This window comes from Ochotona princeps, chromosome 5 (genome assembly GCF_030435755.1).
Source record: "Ochotona princeps isolate mOchPri1 chromosome 5, mOchPri1.hap1, whole genome shotgun sequence".
NCBI lineage: Eukaryota > Metazoa > Chordata > Mammalia > Lagomorpha > Ochotonidae > Ochotona > Ochotona princeps.
The window spans coordinates 42477335-42501758 of NC_080836.1; the positions used below are offsets into that span (position 1 = coordinate 42477335).

Consider the following 24424-nt stretch of genomic DNA (forward strand, 5'->3'; position numbering starts at 1 on the left):
TCTTCATCTTAATCTGTAGCCCTGAAGCAGACATCTATACTCAAATTACATCTCTGCCTGCTATTTATAAGTAGACTGCTTAGGTTCAAAAGGTGACTTCTTAAAGTCCATTAGGTCATTTATCAAATAAGCTTCCTTTCAGATTTCCTTACATGAAAATATGCTTACTCCAACACTTTTGTTTTTATAATTTCTGACTTTTTGTTAAAATGCCTTAACTATTCAAGTAAAGTATTCTTGTTTCAAAAGGAAGTTGGAGCCAGAGTCACGGGTGGTTTACAGAATATTTTCTGGTAGTCTTTGCTTCATTTCAATGTCTTGCCATAATTGGCTGCTGGTAGCTACAAATAAGGAAGTCTTCAAGGCAGGGGATTTCTCAGTGGAAGTTCCCAGCTCAACACAAGGGAGAGCTCAGGACACTTTGGGTGGTACTGGTAGAACCTGAGGAAAAAGCTTCTAGTCTTGCCTACATCTTTACAAAGGAATAGTCTCTAAAGGAAGATTGTAACCTGGAGAAGAGGTAATCAAATTTTAGTAGTTCTTAAGATACTGAGGCTAGCAAGATGGCCTGAATGTCTCTAACTGTATTATTGCAGATTTGTTGTTCCACTGCTGCCTTGTGTGAGTGCTTTATGATGTGACTCATTAATATCTTTGTATTCATAGTCGTGTTAAAAACTAGCCTTTTAAATAAGGGGTCCCCTAGTCAGGATCCAAGGAAAATTAAAAATATTTTAATCTTTTTAGTTCTTATATTTTAAGTTATACTTTATGCTTCTTCAAAAACATTTATTTAGATTTATATCCAGAATACAAGGTTTCTACACTGAATGATTTTTATTAGATAATGTAAAACTGAGAGATATTGGGCCTAATTTAAATTGTACATGACTTAGGAGGTTGTAAATTAACATTGTATGTATTCATACTTCCTTATTACATTTTAAAAATCAATTCCAGTCAAATCCAGTATGGCTCTTCAAACATTTAGTTACATTTACTATTTTTTATCTCCTTAGAAATCCGCTATAACAAGCACTTCATCACACCAAAGTATTTAGTCTTTCCTGTTAGGACGCTTAAGCTAACACAGTTACAGTAATCTACTCTTATTTTGTTACCAATTGGTCTTTTTATTTTCCTGATCAAAAATTAATATTAAAGATGTTATTTTTTTAAAGGAAAAATTGACAGAACAGACGGATGAAACGTCAAGAACTATTATCACCATTGCTACATTAATAGCTGTCATACTGAGCACCTACTAAAGGAAGACGATCACAGGTTAAATATATACTCAGAACACTTCTTTTTCCATCTTTATTTTTATTTTATTACCACTACCATGCCTTCTTTAAACACTAAAACAGTATTTTCAGGGTTGTCCTACCTGACTACAGTAAGATGGACAAAAAAAAAAAGACAATGATTTTGCTGAGTTCACAGAGCAGCCATATCAACCCCATGGCAATAGGCCACCCCATCTCTGCATTCCCTCCAAGGTACACTTCAACACCACGTGGTAGACACACTGGACTGCCTCCATACAACAGCCTTCAGAATCAGAGCAGGACTTGGGCCTAGATAACTGGTGCAATCTGCCTGAGTTGCCTGTCTATCTGCCTTCTGAGGCCACAGAACCAAGTGCAGTTATCTCTCTTAAATATCTGTGACCATGATAGCATTGATTGCTGATGAGATATTTCAAAATAAATCTGGTAAAATGTATTCACACCTCAAATGAACTAAGGTTCTTGGTTGTAAAATGTATTCCAATGTATCTGATTTTGGCTTCTTCTTTATATAATATATATATACATACACACACATATACATATATACTATATATAGTATTTTCTATATGTTTCTATTTATGTTCTAAATTATTTTTGGTAATTCACATTTAACATCTAATTGGAAAAAAACATGTATCCTCTCTTTCTCCTTGTTAGCACATTGGCCAGAACTTCTGAAACAGTGTTTAATAACAGAGGAGAGAACATTCAATCTTGTCTTCTTTCTGATCTCAGTGGGAATTTCCCCAGTGGTTAGCACTGAAAATGACGTTGGCTGTTGGTCCGAGACAAATACATTTATCATAAATATCAAATGACTACCAGATGTCATAGTTTACTATGGACATATTTTTTTTAAAAATCATATGTCTTCCTCTCTGTATCTTTGTAATAAAAAATAAAACTGTAAAAAAAATTATATGATCAAAAGTCATACAACTGATACTTCAGTAATAAGGATAAGTTTATTGTCAAAGCACATGATGTCTCTGTTAAGATTAAAATGATAAATTGGTTGATTAAAATAAAAAACAACTAAATATACAGATTTCCACTTTTTCTCTCCAGATGACATTCTTACACAGCTCTCCACTATTATTCCGGCTTCACTATTCAGCTTACAATTCAAACTAGCAGAAAAGAACAAAAATAATAAGCCAGGAACCAGAATAGAGGCAGAGTAGCCAAACCCTCAAAACAAACTGGTTAATCCTGTATTTAACCCATAGTAAATAAATGCACATTAAAAAGCAAAGATCTGTTATTTACATGGATTTTTACATTTTTATTCATAAGTGATATTTTCTGTATTTTTATTATGCTAGAAACTATCATTAATAACTTTTTAGTATTGACATTTCAGGCTAGCTTCATACAATGAAATAATAAAATAACACAATGTTTCATAGCCTGAGAAAGTTCAATATGAGTTATTTGTACCTTGGAATGTTTAAAAAACAAATTGATAAGTAACTCCTTAAAGCTCTGCTAATATGTTCTACTATTATTGATCTATTCTGGTATATTTTTTTGCTTAAAATTATTCTTTCAATCAAAATCTTCAAGTTATTGAAATGTCTAATATTTTCCTTTTAAATTATCTCTGAAACTTTATGGATATTTCTTTTTCATTGCTAGTTTAGTCCATTTACGGTCTTTTTTTTTCCCCCTGATTGTACATGTCACAGAGCTCACCTTTTGGATGTATCAATTTTATAGTAGGCTCTTTCAAAAAAAATCATTAGTTTTGGCTTCCATTTCAATAATATTTTTGATGCCCTATTTGGACTATTTCATTGTTTTGGGTTTTTGAACTCAATACCTAGTTCATTTGCTTTTTTAAAATTTATTTTTGCTTTATAATGAAAATATTTAAGGCTAGGAATTTTTAGTACCATTTTAGCTGTATCTTACAAAACATGACGTGCTACTTTTACATTAACATTAGCATTATTTTACAGTTTTACCTCTTTAACCAAGGAGTCATTTTGGGTTTAGTTTTTGAAATCAATTTTTTAAAATTCAGAATACACACTACAGAGAGTTCCCCTATACCACCCAACCTGCCCCTCCTCACCATGAGAGAGTGTCTATTATTAACATTACCATGGAGTATTTGTCATAACTATTGCACTGATACCTGTAAATTACTATATTCTAATCATCCCAAAAGGAAACAGTGCACTGTTAAACAGTTGCTGTTCATTTCCACTCCCATCAAACCTTGGCAGTCATCAATATGCATTCTGTCTTTATAAGTATATATATTCTGGATATTTCATTTAAATGAAGTCATATAGTGTGTGGTTCTGTCTGATTTCTTAGCATGATTATGAAGTTTATCTACATTGTTGCATTTATCACTTAACAATCTCCTCTTATATGTGTATTTGTCAATTTAATTCATTCATCTGCTGATAAATGGAGTATTTGTAGTAAATTTTTACTTTTTGGCAATTACATATAGTACTACTAAATACAGGCATGTAAATCTATTTGTTTGAGTACCTGTTTTTATTACTTTTAGGCATATGCCTAATAGTAGCATTGTGAGGTCATTCTATAATTATATGTGCAATATTTTAAAGGATCACAAATTGATTTCCATAGTGCCTAAACCATTTTGCACTGCCAAAAGTACTGAATAAGGTTTACAACTTCTACACATTCTTGTTAACACTTGTCATTTTCCATCTGTGTTTTTACTATATACCCATCCTGGTGGATGTGAAATAGTACCTCACTCTGGTTTAAATTTGTATTTCCCTAATAATTAATGATGCCAAACATCTTTTCATGTGCTGATGAATCATGTACATATCCTCTTTAGATAAATGTCTGTTTAAATCCCTTACCCATGTTTTAATTGAGTAATGTTTTGGTTGCTGTATTGTCAGAGTTCTTTATATATTTTGGATACTATATCTTTATCAGCTACATGGTTTACAGACATTTTTCTGCCACTCTGTAGGTTGACTTTTCAGTTTCTTGATAATGTCTTTAATTTTATAAGTTTTTAATTTTATTAAGTTTATTTATTTTTCTTTTTTTGTTATCCTGGTATCATATTGAAATATCAGTATCTTATGCCTTCCCCTGAATGTCTTTCCATTAGGTTTTCTAAAATTTTTTTAACAATGTTTTAAGTTTTCAGTATACGTGTCTTCTTATCTCTTTAAATTTATTCTGAAGCATTTTATTTCTTTGAATGTTAATGTAAATGAAACTTTTTTTCTTGATTTCATTTTCGGAGATTTCATTGCTGGCTGAATATTTGAGTGTTTATTTGGTACCCTAAAGCTTTGATAATTTTTTATTATCTCTTAGTAGTATTCTTGTGGATTCCTTGGGATTTTCTGTGTGTAGGATAAGCTCATTTGAGAACAGAAATAGTTTTACTTCTTACTTTCCAATTTGGAGGTTTTTTTCTTTCTTTCTTGTTTTTTATCTAATTGCTCTGGGTAGAACTTCTTAGAAAATGTAGGATATCAGTTGCAGGCAACAGTCTTTGTCTTGTACCTGATCTTCGGCTGCTACGGTTTGGATGTGGTTTGTCCTGCAAGGGTTTATGTGTTGCAGGCTTGATCCTCAGCATGGAGATGATGTGAAACTCAGAAGTGGAGTCTAGAGAGAAGTCTTTCTTCTGGAGTAAGTGCTCACCAGAGTGAACTGTTAGAGAATCCCTTCTGACTTCCTGTGGAGTTATATGATTGTTTGCCTCTGCATGTTCTCCCACCAGTGCAATCTACCATAAGGTGACAGAGCTAAGGGAGACCCTCACCAGAGTTTGTGCCATGCTGTTCTGACTTCTGCCATCCAAGCCAAATAAACCCCTTTTCCTTATAAAGTTAGACTGCTTTAAATATTTCAATACAGTGATGAAAAATAGACTAATACATAGGAAGAAAGCTTTCAGTCTCTCAGTACTCAGTATAGTGTTCAATATAATGCTCATTATCGTGATGAGGAAACTCCCTTCCATTTCTAGGTTTCTAATTTTGTTTCTTCAAGTAAGGACGCTAAATGTTACCAAATGCCTTTTTGCAGCAGTGAAGATGATTTATGTGGGGCTATAATGTGATAGGTATATTGTATCAAATGATTTTCTTATGTTTACTCAGTCTTGTATACTACCAGTAAATCATACTTTAAAGAATTGTATTGACTCTAAAGACCAATTTAAGGAATATCAGTATCTTAGCAAAAGCTGGTCTTCCAACTGATGCACATGCAAGTCTTTCCACTTAGGTTTTCTGAACTTTCTTCAACAATGCTTTATAATTTTCAGTGTTACAAGAGGAGGAGACAATGTTTCCAAACTCATTCTGTGAACCTTATCACTACCTTGGTACTGAAAGCAGATAGACCCCTTAGGGAAAAACAACAACCAAAAAAAAGCACTGAAAACCAGTATTTCTTATGACTACACATATAAAAATTCTGTACAAAGGGCCTAGCACAGTAGCCTAGTGGCTAAAAGTCCATGCCTTGAAAGAGTCAGGATCCCATATGGGTGTTGGTTCTAAACCCAGCGACCCCATTTCCCATCCAGCTCCCTGCCTGTGGCCTCGGAAAGCAGTTGAGGATGGCCCAGGGCCTTGGGACCCTGCACCCGAGTGGTAGACCTTGAAGGGGCTCCTGGCCCAGGCTTTGAATCAGCTCAGCTCTGGCAGTCACTTGGGGAGTGAATCAGCAGAAGGAAGATCTTTCTGTTGCTCCTCCTCTCTGTATATCTGGCTTTCCAATAAAAATAAAATAAATCTTTTTAAGAATTTTGTGCAAAATACTAGTAACTCAAATCTACTAGCATATTAAGTGAATTATGCACAATGGCTTAGTTTACTAGTAATAGGATCAGTGTTGTGGTATAGCACGTGAAGTTATCACTACAATGCCAAAAACCCAATCGGGCATTAGTTTGAGTCCTAGCTATTCCACTTCTGATCCAGTTCCTTTCCAGCTGGGAAAACAATGGGATGGGAGATGGTCCAGGTACTTGAGCCCCTGCTGCTCATATAGCAGACCAGCACAGAGCTCTGGGCTCCTGGCTTTGGCCTGACACAGCCCTGATCATTCAGGCCACATAAAGAGTGAACCAGTGGATGGAAGAGTCATTCTTTCTCTATTGATTTCTGTATCTCTCCCTCTCTAAGTACATAAAATAAATCTTAAAAATAAAAAGTTTACCTTAGTTCAAGAACTTCCAGTATTGTGCTTAATTCTACTAGCAGTTATGCTAACAGGTATTTAGGAAATAACTGTTATTAATTTTCCTATAAGTATTGCTTTCACTGTATTCCACACATTCTAATATGTTGTGATTTTATTTTCATTCACCTGTAAGTCTAACTTAATTTGTGTTTTCTTATTTGATTCACTGATTGTTTAAGAATATGTGACATAATATGCACATATTTATGAATTTCCCTGTTTTCCCTGTGTCATAGAGTTTAACTTTCATTCCATTTTGGCTTGGAGAAGATACTTTGTATGATTTAAATCTTTTAAAATATATTGATCTTGTCAGTGATGATGATGATTGGGCATTGGATCTATCCTGAACAATACTTTGTGTCCAATTAAGAAGAAAATATTTTTATTTTGTTGAGGAAAGTATCCTATAAATGCCTGTTAGGTCTAGTCAGTTATAGTATTACGCAAGTTGTTTATTCCTGCTTTGGTCTTGATTTTCAATTTATTATTAAAAGTGATATAATGAAGTCTCCAATGATTATTGTATAATGTCTATTTCTCCCTTTAGTTCAGTGAATGTTTACACATTTTAGGGATTGATAGTTTGGCAGGTATACTTGTAAAACTGTTACATCTTCCTGAGGAATAATTATTTTGTCTATATATAATGACTTTCTTCGCATCCCGTAACAGTTTTTTGTCTTAAAGTCTAATTCGTCTGTTTTTAGTGTAACCATCCAACTCCTTTTTAGTTATTATTTTCCTGAAAAATAATTTTTCATCCTGTCACTTTCATCAACTTGTGTATTTCCATCCAAAGTAAGCTGTTTATAGACAACATATAATCTGATCATCTGATCACACATGATTCATTCTGCCAAGTGTTGTCTTTTGATTGAAAAGGTTACTTTACATTTAATGAGATTACTAATAAGGATTCAGTTCAACTATCTTGCTATTTATTTTCTCCACGTCTTTTTTTTTAAGATTTATTTTTTTTGCATTGGAAAGTCAGATATACAGAGGGGAGGAGACACAGATAGGAAGATCTTCTGTCCATTGATTAACTTCCTAAAGGGCCACAACAGCCAGAGCTGCACTAATCCAAAGCCAGGAGCCAGGAACCTCTTCTGAGTCTCCCATGCGGGTGCAGAGTCTCAAGGCCTTGGGCAGTCCACTAGTGCTTTCCCAGACCACAAGCAGGGAGCTGGATGGGAAGTGGGGCCATTGGGACATGAACCGGTGCCCATACGGGATCCCAGTGCATGCAAGGCAAGGATCTTAGCTGCTAGGTTACCATGCCTGGCCCAATTTTCTCCGTATCTTATTCCATTTGTTTATTCTTAATTCCTCCATTACTGCTTTATTTTGTGTATAACTGTTTCTTTCAATACTTATTTTAAGTATTTATTTTTTATCTATTTTCTCAGTAGTTACCATTGAGATTACAATTATCATTTTAAATTTATAATAACCTAATTTGAATTGATCATTTCAGTAACATACAAAACCTATACATTCATATGTAGTTTAATCCCCTTATATGCTATCACAAATTATCTTTACACATGGGTACTCATTTACATGGATTTCTGAGTATAATTGTTTTAAGCATTTTTAGACTAGATAGGAAATAAATTTCAGACCAAAAATTCATGCTTGGTTTTTTCATAAAATACACTTTCCATGAACTTTTGAAATTACCACATGCACCATTTTCCTGAATTAGAGTGGCTATTTTCCACAGGTATATTTAATACAACTGATTGAAAACCTTTCCAAAAAGTACATATCTGGACTTTCTCATTGTGAACACTTTAAGTAATAATTATAACTACTTATGTAAATTTAAAAGTGTCTACATGTAGACCCATGCACTGAGTTGCAGGAATTTTATTTGTTAGCCAGTACTAATTGATTCCTCCTGTAGGCTAGACCCGGTTTATATATTATTGCACTGTCCAAACAGAGGTAATCTTTGAGGCAAGCATAATTATTATCTACATGTGACAGATGAAAAAAACAAAGTTTGGTGTTAGTACTTATGGTTAATGAATATTAACATATTAATGAGGCAATTTTAATAAACAACTTTCAATCATACCAGCTTGCTTTAGTCTCTGTTAAACTGAGCTTGTGAGGTCAATGGAAACATAGCCAGCCCTTTGAAGGGGCTGGCACTGGGACACAGCAGGTGAAGCTGTGGTTTCGGGCAGCAGCATTCCTTATGAGAATGTTGGTTTGGGTCCTTCCTGCTAATTCAACTGGAAATACAGCAGAGGATGGTGCAGGTACTTCTGCCCTTGCCTGCCCTGTGGGAGAGCAGGGCAGCTTCAGTGTGGTTCAGACCCAGTATTTGGGGAGTGAACCTGGGGATGGCAGATCAATCTCTCTATATATCTTCTCTTTTTTTGTAATGCTCTGCCTTTGAAACAAATAAAGAATTATTTTAAACAATAAAACATAGGACTTTTTCTGATGAATACAAATCTGTTTAACATTAGCTGTAATAACCATTCTAACTTCAAAAACATCCAAAGGTATCTAGGGATTTCAAACATGATTCCTGTCATAAAGGGGAAAGGACAGGATAAACGGTAGCAACCTGAAAGAGGAATCATGTAAGTCTTGCTTTACAATCAGTTGGTTTTTTTCCCCCTAGAGACTTATTTTACCTGGAAATCAGAGAGGAAAAGACAGAAAGAGCAATATTCCATCCACTGGTTCACTTCTCAAACAGGCACAATAAACAGAGCTGGGCAGGTCCAAAGCTGGGAACCAAAACCTTCTTCCAGACCTTGCACATAGGTGCACAGGCCCAAGGCTTTGGGCCATCCTCTGCTACTTTCCCAGGGCACAAGCAGGGAGCTGAATCAGGAGTGCAGCAGCTGGGACATAGACCACACCTATATGGGATGCTGGTGCCACAGGCTGAGGACTATCTTGCTACACCACAGCATCAGCCCCACAGAGGCAGATCTTTCAACAGATCTGAACAAGACAACATGTTCTAATCTGAGGAGTCCTCATTAGCAAACATAAGGAAATGACCGAGGGAACATGTGAAATATAGAAGCCGAGAAGACACAGAACGTTAGTTTGGAAAGGGTAAGAAAATGCCTCATTCCAGGATTATCATGCCAATTTTTAGGGCGACGAAAAGGCAGTGCATGAGTTTAAGTGATCAGGGAACACAAAAACATTTAAAAATTGACAAGAGAAAAGGTAGGAAGAACAGTTCAGAAGGTACTATAGTAATTATGAACCACCAGTGGCTTGAATAAGGAGTAGGAAAGGAGTAAGGGAAGGGCAGTGGGGACAGAAGCAATAAGGAAACAGCATACACATGCAAGAAAGAGCGCAGAGGAGCACTCACACCAGTATCTGATGTGGTGACTAACAAAATACTGGGAACTAAGATTTTTATATTTTTTCCACAGGGCAATGTTTTATTTCTTCCTTTATCAACATAAAAAGTTCAACACAAATTTTTTCTATCTACTTAGAGTTATTTATCCTCATATATTAAAAAATCTGAAATAATATGTCTATCTTGATTATCTTAGAATGAGAACTTGCCATTTCTTTTTTCCACATATAGATGAGAAAAAATAGTAAATTAGAATTTTCTTTTACCTTTTTTAATTTTTAAATTATTTTTTATTTGAGAGACAGAAGGTTAGAAAGAAAAATAGACCGAGCCACCATCCACTCACTGGTTCACTCCCCAAATGCCTGCAAAGCTGGAGCTCGGCTGGGGCTGGAACCAGGGGCTAGGAACACAATACAGATGTCCCACATGGATGGCAGGAACTCAATTACCAATTACTGCTGCCTTTCATGGTTTGCACTGGCAGGAGAAGGAGTCAGGAGCTTAAAGCAGGCATAAAATACAGGCACCCCAACACAGGATATGAAGGCTAGGCTAAATGATTGCTTCTTTAGCAGAACATTTTTATTGCCTACCACTTCTTTCCCACCCTTTTAAGTTTTTGTTGCTAAAATCAGTCAGTTTACAACACATACTTAAATTGCTTATGAAACAATTATAGCTTTTGGGTCAAAAAGTTCACATTGTTTTATACTTATTACTGAAAGAATTATTTCAAGTGTTTTCTAGTATTTATTTTATTTTATATCAGGATTTCTTCATGACTTTTTAATTTGATTCCTTCTTGACTAGCCAAAATACATCTTTAACTGTTTCCAGGAAATGGGTGGTATGATTTCTGAACTGTGAGGTATTTTAAAATGTCTTTGTTTTCCTTTGATATGTGATGGTAACTTGGGTGGGTATAAATTTTTTTTAGGTCAAATCTTTCCCAGGAGACTAAAGATATTATTCTACTCAAATTTTATAGTTTAATACTGAAGACAAGTCTATTCTTATTCCCTTGCAAGTAAATCACTTTGTTTCACCTGGATTCTTACTGAACTTTTTCACATTTTAAACACCACAGCCTTCCCTTCCGTTTCACATCCAGACATATGCCTTTCCAGTGTGCTTTCAGATTATCCTATACTTATCACCATTATGAGATAGTTAACCCACACTGTGTAGTAACTGTCTGCCTTTTTTGTGTGTGTGTCACCCACAATAAACTAATTTCTTTTAACATAGGACTGCGTCTTTTTCTTCTTTCTGTCCCTCTTAGCAATCATTCATACAATAGTTAGTGAATAAATAAATTAATTAATTAATATAACATTTATTTTGAAATTTTTATCCACCTAGGCCAAGACGTTTGGTCTCTTTTCATTTAGTATATATTTTTTTAAAGATTTATTTATTTTTATTACAAAGTCAGATATACAGAGAGGAGGAGAGACAGAGAGAAAGATCTTCTGTCCGATGATTCACTCCCCAAGTGAGCCACAACGGGCCGATGCACGCCGATCTGAAGCCGGGAACCAGGAACCTCTTCCGGGTCTCCCACACAGGTGCAGGGTCCCAAAGGTTTGGGCTGTCCTCGACTGCTTTCCCAGGCCACAAGCAGGGAGCTGGATGGGAAGTGGAGCTGCCGGGATTAGAACCGGCGCCCATATGGGATCCCAGTGCGTTCAAGGCGAGGACTTTAGCCACTAGGGCACAGTGCCGGGCCCTTCTATATATTTCAAAACTCACGCGTCCACTTAATCTCTAAAGAAGTTATTACAGTGGATCGAAGCATTACAAATATCTTCCAACACATCTTTGGTTGATATTTCTGTTCCGCTTATGCTGATCTTCATGAAGAAGCTCATGGAACAATCTTTACATTACTTAATTGTTACCATCTACTTGTCCTTTTCATTCACCGTTTTTTTTATATTTTACTTTGATTATTATTCTGCAGATCTTTTGCTTATGTGTTGACTGATGAAAGGCGAAGTGACAGAACAAGAGGGAGAGAGAAAGAGAAAGAGAGAGAGGAACAGAGAGACTGATTGATTCTGTTTTCTAGTTCATTCCCTAAATGTTCCCAACAGCTGGGCCTAGTACAAGCTGAAGCCAAGAGCCAGGAACTCTTTCTAGGTCTTCCACATGGGTAACAGGTACCCAAGCATTTGAGCTATTTTCTCTTGCCTCCCAGATGTGCATTAACAAGAAGCTGGATTGGAAATGGAGGTAGGGCCTCAATCACATGAACAGCATGACATGGGACACAGGTGTCTTGGACAGCTGCTTAAATGTGCTATCCCCAGTGCCCACCTGAATATTCTTCACTGTTGATTGCATCCTTGATTATCTGGAAATAATAGTTTTAACATTGCAGGTTCTGTCTACACAGCGTTAACTTATCCAACCTTGTTTTTACTTCTTTCTGCCTCCATGCCCCTCATTATTAGAATTATTCTACTTTTTTTTTACCTTTGGTAACACTTTTTTATTATTTTGAATTTTTGAATTATGTGGTACAATTTTGTATAGACTGGGATTCCCCCCTGCCCAAACTACCACCCCTGACAGATTTTCCCCATTTTACTATAATGGTATATTCCTTCATAAGGAATCACAATCCCATCAGTATCTTATTTAAGTGTACCCCGACATTGCTGGTACAGATAATGTCAGACAGTTTAGCATCCCATTGTTTACACATTTCCAGCAGTTTCATTGGGAATCCATTAGAATTATTCTAATATCTTATATTTAAAGCAGATTATTTCCAGTAATCTCAGGTAAACCATTTTCCAAAGTGTTTGTTTTCTCTCCTTTTTGGACATTCTCCTTTATGTAGCACAACCTGTCCTAAATGCCTAATTGCTATTAATTCTTCAATACACAAGCTGAGCTGGAAGACAAACTTACTCAGTCTACAGCTAACTTTTTACTTGAAACTAGCATTTATCAACTTTGTCACTATGACTAGCTGTGGTAAGGTCCTTATCTTTGTCACCTTGTCATGTTACTATAAAGAGGAGAATTTCTGGTACATCAGAAACAATAATTAGTTTTTTCCTTGCTAGGAATAATATATGACAAATGAAGCCTCAAAAAAAATTCATCTCTGCTCAGAGACCATCTCATTTATCCATTTTCATTGGGTTTTGTTGGTATTTTCCAAATCATAATTCTAAATTGGGTAACAGAGTTACTAATGGGGGACTTTGGGGTAAAGGGTTACAAAACACAGATTACACATGGGACTAACATAACTGTTAGTTCACTGGGAGGCACCATGAGATAGCTTCCTCACTATCCCTCAAACAGGCAGATTCACTTGCTTTCAAAACATAAAATACAAGTTCATTTCAAAGCAACAGTTCTTGCAGCTAGTTTAAACTCCTATCAAATGACACTGACCTGTCCTCCAGTAGGTTACAACTACTCTTTTTTTTTTTTTTTTTGGAAGGTTCAAAACAAAATTTTATTTCTTAGTGTGACATAAAGCTAGTAATATTTTGATATTCCTCTAAAGGAAAAAAAACTTAAAAATATATTAATGTATTTCCTATCCCACATACAACGTATTTATATAGAATGCAAATATAACAATTTAAAGCTATAATTAGCCCACAAACTAAATCTAGACTTTTTGATTATGGGCCCCTACGGAAGAGCTACTTTTCTACTAAGCAGCTGCTCTACGTATCCCAAGGTTACAGCTACTCTGAGGTTAGCTTTGTGCAAATTAGGAAAAAATACCTTTCTGAGAAGGTTCACACTGAGCAGGACTCAGCGAATGAGCACAGCCTCAACATACACGATAACTCTGATTAGCAGGCTGCCTCGGAAGGCTACTATGAGTTCTCATCATTGTCAGATTTTTCATTGATATTTTACTGGGAGACCATAAGACAAAGAAAGCCAGTACAGATATCATTTTAAATAAGACAATCAGATTCCATTAATCGTGATGTTTCAAAGATTTGCCTGAGATCACACATGATGATCTAATTTGAAGTGTTTATGCTGGTAGGTTTCCTCATTTCTAGAATTATATTCAGAACTCACTGAAATATTGAGCAGTTATAAAAAGAAGACCCCAAAATTTTTAATAAGCTTGCAGTTCTCCATTTTTATCCCGTCCTACTCCATCATCAATGCTTGTTAGTTGAGGTATTTAATAACCTAAGTGAAGGAATATTAGGGAGAAATTACACTATTGTATCAAAGAATTATTCCTCAAATAAATACCTCAGATCAATCCCACAACCTCCACTAATGATGTTGTACATCAAATGTAAAACAAGTGATCATCATAAGAAAAAGAAAATATTTGACACCATCTTAACACAAAACTATTCTAAAATAATTCCACCATTACTCACACATAATGTAGCCACTTCTCTGCATTGTCACGATACCATGGAAGTGGAGAGAAAAATGCATATTTAAAGACTATGTAAAGGTTATTTTTTGCCTCATTCAAAGTTTTCTGCACCTCAATATTTCAAAATGCCTATGCGTTCATTCAATTTTACATTTTGAGTGTATCATTAAATTAGATCCTTCTAATCACATAAATACGAAGCAGCTCCTTCAATCGGCACAAAATCAGTTGTGGATAAATTGGACTTTACCAAAATTAAAAATTTTTTTTCGTCAAACGACAGGAGAATAAAAAGACACACCACCGACTTTGACAGAATTCTTGCGAAAGACATATCTGATAGAGCACTGTTATCTAAATGACACAAAGATCTCTAAAATCTCAACAATAACAAGCACCCCAATTGAAAAATCAGCAAAGGCCTTCCCTAAGAAGACACAGATGGCAAATAAGTAATGAAAAAAGTTCCACAACACGTGTCATCAGAAAAACACCAACTTAAACCACCATGAGATACCACCGCACACGTATAACAATGGCCACAATCCAGAGTACTGACAACACCAAATGCTGGTGAGAATACCAAGCAACAGGCATGCTCATTCTTTGCTGGTGCTATAATCCAACAGTACACTCATTTGGAAGAGAGTTTGGCAATTTCTTATCAAACTAAACATAATCATCCCAGCACACTCCTTGGTATTTATTCAAAGGAGCTGAAAACATGTCCACGCAAAAACTTACACACCGCAGTTTATAGAGTGTTTTTTCATCACCTTCTGAGGAGGAATGCTGATCTCAGGGAAAGCTATGCACATGTTGGGGCAGAGGGATTGTGTGGCAAATAGCTGGACTGTCCTTTTTCTCTCACCCCCTTTTTTTCCCCCTTGGTCAATCTGAAACTTTAAAATTGCTCTAAGGAGTGATGTATTGTCATGTGTAACTCATTACTTGTTAAAAAGCAAACTGTTCAAAATATTATGAGAAATTTCTGTTAAAATTTTAACTACATGTTAGCTTTTTTTTTTTTAAGTATCCTCAATACCCAAGGTAACTGGATAGAATGTACTGCTATTTGGCAAGGTTTTAAACCCTCTATCTGTTCTAAAGGAATGAGAGAATAAATGTCTACAGTTCATTAGTGGAGAGAATGGGTCAGCATTGTGGCACAGTGATTAAGCTGCTGCCTGCAGTGCCGGCATCCTACATGGGCATAGGTTCAAGGGGAGTCTCAAGCCCCGACTGTTGTGGTTATGAGAAACTGGGGCAGCTAGAACCTGGTTCTTTTTGCTGCTAACAAAGGCAGTTTTCTTTCAGCATCTACCCAAGATTTTTACCTTGGAGAGTGTCCAAACATCGATAGGAAATGGGATAACTGGAAATATTTAATTCTTGGAAAATTTTCTAAGTTCTACTTTCATTTACCAATCACTCAACTTCAGCAAATGCATTTTGTGAAAAGTATTACCAGCTAGGGGGAAAAAAAGTTTGCATGTGTGTATTTGTGTACACACAAGGGCGCTCGTCCCTGGGGTGTCTCTCAAGTTTGTTGGAGTTTCATCACCTTAACGACGTTCACGAGAAGATGTATTGAAAATGTAGGTTCCTGGGCTTACCTCAGGTGTTCTGAGCGGGGTTCTCTAGATTTGGTGGGTCACAGTACAGCGTAAAGCACTCCACGTGATTCTTGGGTACTCTAAACTCACAGGGTGTTGTGTTCCGTCTGATAATTGACTGCTTGGCATAAAATTGTAGCCAAGGCTCTCGAGTGACCTTTACAAAACCTGTCACTGCACTCACACTCCGCTCCTCACGGTTTTATTTTCTCCCCGTGAGGCGAGGCGAGCAGGCCGAGGCGGGGCTGCTCCGAGCCGGGCGGGGTTGGGCGGAGCTGGGCCAGCGAGCCCGGCCTGGCCGCGGTGGAGGGGGAAGAGTTAATGGCTCCACCAGCCGCCGCCGCCCTCTGAACTGGAACGGAAACCAACTTCCGGTTGGAGTCCCTCGGCCAGGCGCCGGCAGCCTGAGGCGTGAGCGAGCGTGGCGGAATCCCCGAAATGTAAGAAATTTTCGAGAACCAGTTGGTATGTCCGAGTCCGTCAGGCGCGGCGAGCGTAGAAGTTCCCGTGTGAGAGCCAGAGGGTCGCGCAGGCGCCGTGGCGGCGCCGTGGCGGGGAGGGGGCCGGCGAGCGGCGTGGGGAGGCAGCGGGGCGCGGGCAGGCACGCGGGAGCCGCTGCCCGGGAGCTCGCCTCGCTCGGCGGCGTCCGTGTCCCCGAGACAGCCCCCGCCCCGACGGCTGCGGGGCTGCCCTCCTCGCCGAACTCCTCCGGCCCCGGGAGACCCGGGCCTGCGGGGCGAAGGGCAGGGGAGGACGCCGTTGGTGGCGCCCCCTGAAGGACCTTTGCGGGGGCAGCGGGGCCACCTCTCCCTCCCAGGACTAGTTAGTCTTTCGGAAACTTGGTTGAAGGTTCTTTCTGTCGGTCCCCCCCCCCGGGGGGGTTGCACAATCCCACCCTCTGCCTTCGCGTGAGCCTGTCATCACAGCTGTGGCAGTGAGAAGTTGGTCAACTTCCCCGAGGGTCGCGGAGGGCGCAGCCGCAAACGCTGCTTAGGCTGCAGATGCAGGCCCCCGGCCGGGGTGGGGAAGGGGTCCCCCGGAGCCGGGCTGCTCCCCGAGTGGGAACACTGGTGGGACTGTGCGCTCAGCTTGCAGTGCGCATCCCAGTTGGTGCCTTTTGACAAGGGTGAGACTTGGTAGTAAAGGAAGCCCAGGCCGAGAATCGAGCTCTGTTTCCTGTTGAAAAATTATTTTGTTCCCTTCTTTTTGGGGGCAGCACACCTTCAAATACTTCAGTGCCATGTATGAAGCCGAAAGTGAAACCCTTCTAAGCCTGTTTAACCATACGTAATCCTGGGCATTTTACATCCCTTTTTATATGCCTGTGATCAGGGTTATTTCATTTTCTTGGGAAAATTATGTGATCTGTGTATCCAGTTCTGTGATCTCTGGGTTCAGATTATATATATATATATATATATATATATATATATATATATATATATATATATATTCACATATATGAAGTGTTGTCATATGTAGCTGTAGTTAATGTAGGTGTGGTGTACCCTTAGCTACATGTACCACTTTCATGTGCCTTATTCATGTATTGTTAAAATCAGAACAGTTGAGGTGAGTGCAAATGCATAACCCAGAGCTGATTTCTAAGGAATACAAACTAACCTTGCAGAAATCTGCAGTTTGACTCATAATAGCTTACTGTCAATGGCTTACCTAAATAAATCACCTAAGTATTCAGTAATTTTTTTCATTTCTCTTTAGTACACAGATACGTTCATTATTTGTGAAGTGTGTGGCAAATATTTTCCAGAACTGTCAGCCTTTGGTTTCTCCCCGTCTCTCCTTCTCTCTGTAAATCTACCTTTCCAAGTAAAAACAAAACAAAGAAAAAACAAAAAAAAACTTTTAAAAAGTTCCATTTTAACAGTTACTTAACAAATTTAAGTTCTAAACCCTGAAAATATTGAAAACTGCTCTACTGAACACCAGAAGAGGCACCATCAGGACATTTTGCCATAGGATGTGACTTGCAGGCCCTGTGCTATGGCTCATTGGCTAATTCCTCACCTTGTTCATGCCAGGATCCTGTATGGGTGTAAGTTCCAGCTGCCCCACTTCCCATCCAGCTCCCTTCTCTCCTTCTCTCTATAAATCTGCCTTTCCAATAAAAATAATAAATAAATCCTTTTTAAAAAAATGACAGTAAGTAAAATATTTAAAAACAAAAAAGTGACTTGCTGTAAAAATAGAAGATAGGAACTTAGGTTCCTTCAATTTAGACTTTATTGTTTTAAATTGTTTAAAGAAAATTTGTTGGAAACCACCAGCAAATCAAAATCAACTGTTACTGATTGTGAACTATTGATATGGCTTTACTGTTTAGTGGCTAGGTGCAACTATTAAATGGCATTTAATATAATATAATTTCATGACCTATATTTGGTATCCCTGAGCTACAAATGCCTTTCTCTTGGTACTTGATGGTCTTCAAACATATATATGTGTGTGTGTATATATATATATATATATATATATATATATATATTCTTTCAAATAAACATTAAAGTTTCACAAAACCTGAGAGATTGTAATATGTGTTCCTTCTTCCCACATAGATCTTCCCGCTCCTGCTTTTCTTTCCCTCTCTACTAAATACAGGTTTTTCCCTTCTGGTACCCTCATCCATAAACATTTCTTTTATTAAAATATTTATTTACTTGTTTATTTATTTGAAAAGCAGAATTAACAGAAAAAGGAACAGAGATCTTCCACCTGCTAGTTTAGTTACCAAGAATCTGCAACAGCCAGGGCTAGGCAAGACCAAAGCTAGAAGCTTGGAAATAATGTCTGGGTCTCTCATGTGAGTGGCAGGGACACAAGTGTTTGTGTCATCTTCCACTGCTTTCCCAGAAGATTAGCAGTGAGCTGAATGGGAAGTGGAATTGCTGGGTCTCAAACTAGTGCTCATGTGGGATCTCCACATTACAAGAGATTTAACATGCTGAACCATGTCACCAGCTTCTAAATGTGTCTGCAGAGCCCACTTTGATTTGTAAAATTTATTTTAAATATTAACAATTTAAGTTTTTTTTTATTTATATTTTATGTGAAAAGCAGAGAAAAAAAGAGAGATCTTCCATCTACTTGTTGGCTTAGGATGCCAAAACCAGCTGGGACTGGGCCAGACCAGAGCCAAAAGGCTGGAACTTAATCAGGGTCTTCTACGTTGGTGGCAGGGACCCAAGTGCTAACCCATCATATGCTGCTGCCTTACCAAAATGTGTATTTAGAATCCAAAGTAAAACTGCAACTCGAACCAGGCGCTGTGATGTGGAATGTGGATGAAATCTGGTTATCCCAAGTATTGTGTTACCGCTGTGTGGAATACCTGCCCCTAGCCATCTTTAACTCGTGCACCTTTATCTCCAGATTATAACATGGGCCCTACTTAGAGGATATCTCTTAAAGATCGTTCATATATCTGAGCCCATGTAACTGAATAATGCTATGTCTATGTTTACCTCAAGGAGTAGAATGTCACATGCCCATTTTCCCTTATGGTGTCATACCGTTTAATTACACACTTGAACCCACAGCATGTGCTGAACAGTCTGAAGAAAATAAGTCTAAACTGCACACAGTGTTTCTGAGTGATGAACTGCATACATCATGGTGGCTATGCCATAAGACCTAGGTGATAGTAGGTATGTAGATAGAAATGTGATACCTAGAACGTTTTTGTAAGTATATTCCAGTTTTACACAGTGACAGAATCATCAGGCAATACATTGCATACAACATGTTTCTGTTGAATGTATATACTAGAGAAAAAAAAGAAGTGGGAATAAAACAAACTTTTTTTTTAAAGATTTATTTTATTTTTATTACAAAGTCAGATATATACTGAGAGGAGGAGAGATAGAGAGGAAGTGGAGCTGCCGGGATTAGAACCAGCGGCCATATGGGATCAAGGCGAAGACCTTAGCCACCAGGCCACACTGCTGAGCCCCTAAAACAAACTCTTATGAGTGTGGTCTTTTACAGAGAAGTTTTCAAACTTCTATGATAACAGTTTACTTACTAACATTTTTTTTTAAAGATTTATTCCATTTCTATTACAAAGTCAGATATACTGAGAGGAAGAGAGACAGAGAGGAAGTGGAGCTGCCAGGATTAGAACCAGCGGCCATATGGGATCAAGGCAAGGACCTTAGCCACTAGGCCACGCTGCTGAGCCCTACTTACTAACATTCAAAACAGAGACTCAACTGAAGAGGCTTGGGGTTAGTTAGTGGAGTTATCTCACTTTACCCTGATACAGTTGGCTAACAAACTTATGAAAGAAATATGAAATTGAAATTCCTATAGAAATTTAGAAACAGGTACAGTATGATGTGCTGTGGATACACCAATAGCTGGAGTTTACATTCTGGGAAATGAGACTAGAAATGGAAGAATTTGGCTTCTTGCATTCCATAACTCTAAAAAGTAGAAAGGATCATGGGTAAATATTAGGAATAACAGGTCTGTTCCATTTCCTTTAGGGGTAATCTTTAACCATCCACAAAGGGTGTCTGGTCTGTGTCTAGATGCTGTTATAGACTGCTTGTCTTCCTTCTGCCCTTGAGGCTTTCTGTGAGTGAGGAGGTGAACAAGTAGCTGACTCAGAAAATAAAGGCTGAGTCTTTTGGGGAATAGGTAGAAGAAGATATTTAGAGAGTGCTGAGTCTTTATTTTGAATAATGGGAACAAAATACAATAAAACTGAAAAGATTGAATAGTGATTAGATTACGTATTATTTAGAGATACAAAGATACATACAAAGAAGACTCAGCCAAAAAAAGGTGTTGCCAGGTGAAACAGGAATTGGTGAGGCAAGAGCAGAGAACAAACAACTGTTTTTCTTAAGTCATATATGGCCATCTAATTTATTCAGATATCAGTATATACAGCTTTGATAAAAATAAAATAGAAACTATATCAAAGGGAAAAAGCTAAAGATTGTCGTTTAGCATCAGTGAGACCTGAATTCATCTGATTCTTCTAGAAATTTCTTAACTGTGTGAACTTTGGTAACTTTACTATTTTGTAGCTCAGTTTCCTTATCTCTAAAGGAAAGAAAATATGTTCCTGCAGAAGGAAGAGTTAAAATAAGATGGTTTGTGTAAGAATGCCTGACAAGTAGGTGTCAGCTCTACCCTTGTTCCCAGTGTTGCCGAGGAGGAAGTAGGAAGCATCTCCTTCATTTCTGGGATACTTGCCATTCAAACAGAATACAGATTGTCCTTCTTGCCATTGGCTGTGTTGCCTCTGTGAATTACAGGTGTGTCATTCAGATTTGTGAACTCTGTGGATATTGAGAAGGTAAAAAAAAATTGGGATAATTATTGATAGGAGGAACATGATCTTAAAAGGTCATTGCTGCTTGGTGGGAGAAGGTTTGTGGTCACATTTAAGTTTTACAATAAGAATACCATTAGTACGGACCCGGCACCGTGGCCTAGCGGCTAAAGTCCTCGCCTTGAAAGCCCCGGGATCCCCTATGGGCGCCGGTTCTAATCCCGGCAGCTCCACTTCCCATCCAGCTCCCTGCTTGTGGCCTGCGAAAGCAGTTGAGGACGGCCCAAAGCTTTGGGACCCTGCACCTGTGTGGGAGACCCGGAAGAGGTTCCAGGTTCCCGGCTTCGGATCGGCGTGCATCAGCCCGTTGCGGCTCACTTGGGGAGTGAATCATTGGACGGAAGATCTTCCTCTCTGTCTGTCCTCCTCTGTGTATATCTGGCTGTAATAAAATGAATAAGTCTTTAAAAAAAAAAGAATACCATTAGTAGAGAAAACATTTTCATAAACACTGAGGAGTTGCAGGCATTTCATAGAATCAAGATCAATAAACTGTTGTTTCTGTGGGCCATCTGCCAAAGTATCAAAATATCTTTTCCTCTTTTTTTTTCTTTTTTTTTTAAGAAGCAGTCTTCTACCTTAGCAACTGCTATTTTTGTTTCTAAACTATACAGTTCTTCTGGAACCACTCAGAAGACAGCTCACTGTGGAGAATGCTACTTTATGAAAGCCTGTTTTCTTGCCTTGGTACATATTTGTTATGTTTCCAGTGCTTTCCCAGCAATACTTTGAACTCCTGTGGCAGTCATTTTTGAATGTCTTTCTGCAACACAATATGGACAGGGTTTGCTGATGTATTCTTTAAAAGCATCCCGGATTATTCTGGTGTACTAACATATTGAGAACTAATGTCCTATAGCCTGACTAAACACTTTAAACTGGGGCAGCTGAAGAAACAGATGCATGGAAAGGTTAAAAGACTTATTCAGTCTCACCCATCATCAAAAATGCCTACTGGAATTAAGATGGTCCAAGTGCTAGGGCCCCTAGCACCTGGCTTTGGTCTGACTCAGCTCTGGTCATTTTTGGCCATCTGGGGAATGAAGTAAAAGATTTCTGTCTTTCGCTTGCTCTCTCTGTAACACTGACTCTTAAAATAAAATGCAAATAAATTAGTTTAGAGGTTCTAAACACAAGTTGTCTTTAATAGAAAAAATAGTGAATTTGACACAAAATGTGGCCTACTTAATATTAAGTTTGGGGCTAGCATAATGGTGCAGTTAAGTGCTGTTTACTACACCAGCATTCCATATCCGAATGCTGCTTTGAGTCTTGGTGCTCTGCTTCTAATCCAGCTTCCTGCTAATGCACTTGGGAAAAAAGCCAAGCATGGCGCAAGTGCTTCCACCCCTACAACCTACATGGGACACATGAGTTAGAGTTCCAGGTTCCTAGGTTCAATCTGGACTAACCCTGGCCATTGTGGTCATTTGGAGAGAGATTAGCGGATGGATACTCTTTCTCTCCTTTCTTTCAAGTATATAAATCTTCAAAAAGACATTAAAGGTTGGAATCTTTATTTTATACCATCTTTTTGAAATCTCTCTAAAAAGTAAATCAAAGTTTATAATCTGTGTTTGCTTTCCTGCAGTAGGGTGGCACAACAAATATTAGAATTTCCTAGATATGAATATTTATGTGTGAGAATGACTGGCATGACCCATAAAAAGGTAAGAGAGTTGTAGGATTTTGGCATAGTTTAAAAAGTTTGGCTGGCTACCTAGGGATTGTTGAGTTCTATCTCCAGAACAGTTGGAATGAGAGAGTTTGTTTCATAATGCAAAAATATTGGATTCAGCTTTAAACTTACAAAGTCACACTGTAAACATTTTGAGAATGACTGGAAATGGAGATATGTAAATCTCTGAAGCCTTATTTATTTTCTCATTGGAGTTCTCACAGTTACTTCTAATAAAGCAAGTTATGACATGCAAGTATTCGCCCAACAGCCTCTTGGTGTCCTCAGGGAAATTAAAAGCAGGGATATGAAGAGCTGTGGAGTCTGTGCAGTGATTAGGAACACAGAGTAAAGCTTTTATAATTATGTAGGCATTTGCCAGTTACTATTTATTTTGGTGATAGTCTCAAGGCTAAATGACTCCCAGCAATTTTAAATTGTGATCTAAGAGGAAAATAGGCCTCTTTCTGAAAAGGTCCTCTGTCACCTGAAATTCCACATAGGAAAGCTTGCTCTATTTGTATTGACTCAGGGATGCTGGAGGGGCAGCTAATCTGCACAGGAGATTTAACTAGTGTTCTAAAAACAGATTGGCCCTTTCAGAATCTTGTGTAGCCTGTGATATCTCTTACGTTATTGCTGTATATTTGGGAGAACCTTTTTAAGATTACTGAAAATATTTTTTCAGACTTCTCTGGTTGAGACTAGAAGAGGATATAAATTGTCCTTTCCTTTGAAACGTCACTGGATATACTATTTTGTCATAAATTTAGTAATGAGAGACTTTAGAAAGAAGTTATTTGTTCAAACATTCTGCCAGGGGCTTGTTTATTCCTTCTATTTAAACACAGTGTGTAAAGGTTAATAGACAAAACATCAGCCAACATTCCTGTTTAGTTAATAGTCTGTATGTATACAATTACAGGCTTTCACTATGCATTTCTTAGTTTTCCTTTTGATACCTGGGTAAACAATTAGAGGTCATATCTCCTTGTTGTCATATAGTAGATGGTAGAATGAGCTTTACTTTTCTTTTTAAAAAAAATGTAAGGTTTTTCTCTGCTTTTTTATTTTTTTAATGGTTTGGCCTGATTGACTGTCCTGGGATGCCTGATTGACACTGTATCAGTATAGGAGGACACTCCAAAAAGTACTTGAGGGATACAGTCAGGAAATCACATGTAGTTTTCATTTCTTCTTGTAGTTTACCAATTAGTTCTTTTTTTTCCTTGTTATGAATTATCTCTCTCATAGTTTTGTCCAAAACTGAATTTAATATTTTCAGCTATCCCAAAATATTTTCTACCTTTCTTCTTATGTCTGAACAGTTGCTACTTTTTACCTAGTATTTTGAAACAAATTTGGCTGGTCAAGCATCTAGAGTAAAACTGCTTGTGGCACTTTGCTAATCAAAATCCTGATTCCTATATCCTTTTTCCAGTTAAGTGATCTAGACTTAGAGGTGCCTGAATGCTGCCTTTTTGTCTTTTGTGCAGATCCAACGGACCACACAATTACATTAT

At 37.7% G+C, this 24424-nt stretch overlaps 1 protein-coding gene and 1 long non-coding RNA gene across 6 annotated transcripts in view; one reads left to right on the forward strand and one right to left on the reverse strand.

Moving 5' to 3' along the window:
* Nucleotides 1–382: 382 nt before the first annotated feature.
* Nucleotides 383–24424, forward strand: part of TANK (TRAF family member associated NFKB activator) — an 81269-nt gene continuing 57227 nt past the window's right edge. The window contains exons 1-2 of one of the 5 annotated variants that reach the window (XM_058664555.1): nt 387–520; nt 1182–1284. The gene's annotated coding sequence lies outside the window, so the exon portion shown is untranslated. Of the gene's footprint in view, nt 521–1181; nt 1285–15803; nt 16302–24424 lie in introns of those variants that run through there. The other 4 variants (XM_058664554.1, XM_058664553.1, XM_012925477.2 and 1 more) reach the window with 4 other exon arrangements.
* Nucleotides 21043–24424, reverse strand: part of LOC131480371 (uncharacterized) — a 72497-nt gene continuing 69115 nt past the window's right edge. Inside the window, exon 3 of the long non-coding RNA XR_009245451.1 lies at nt 21043–21170. This is a non-coding gene — a long non-coding RNA (uncharacterized LOC131480371). The remainder of the gene's footprint in view (nt 21171–24424) is intronic.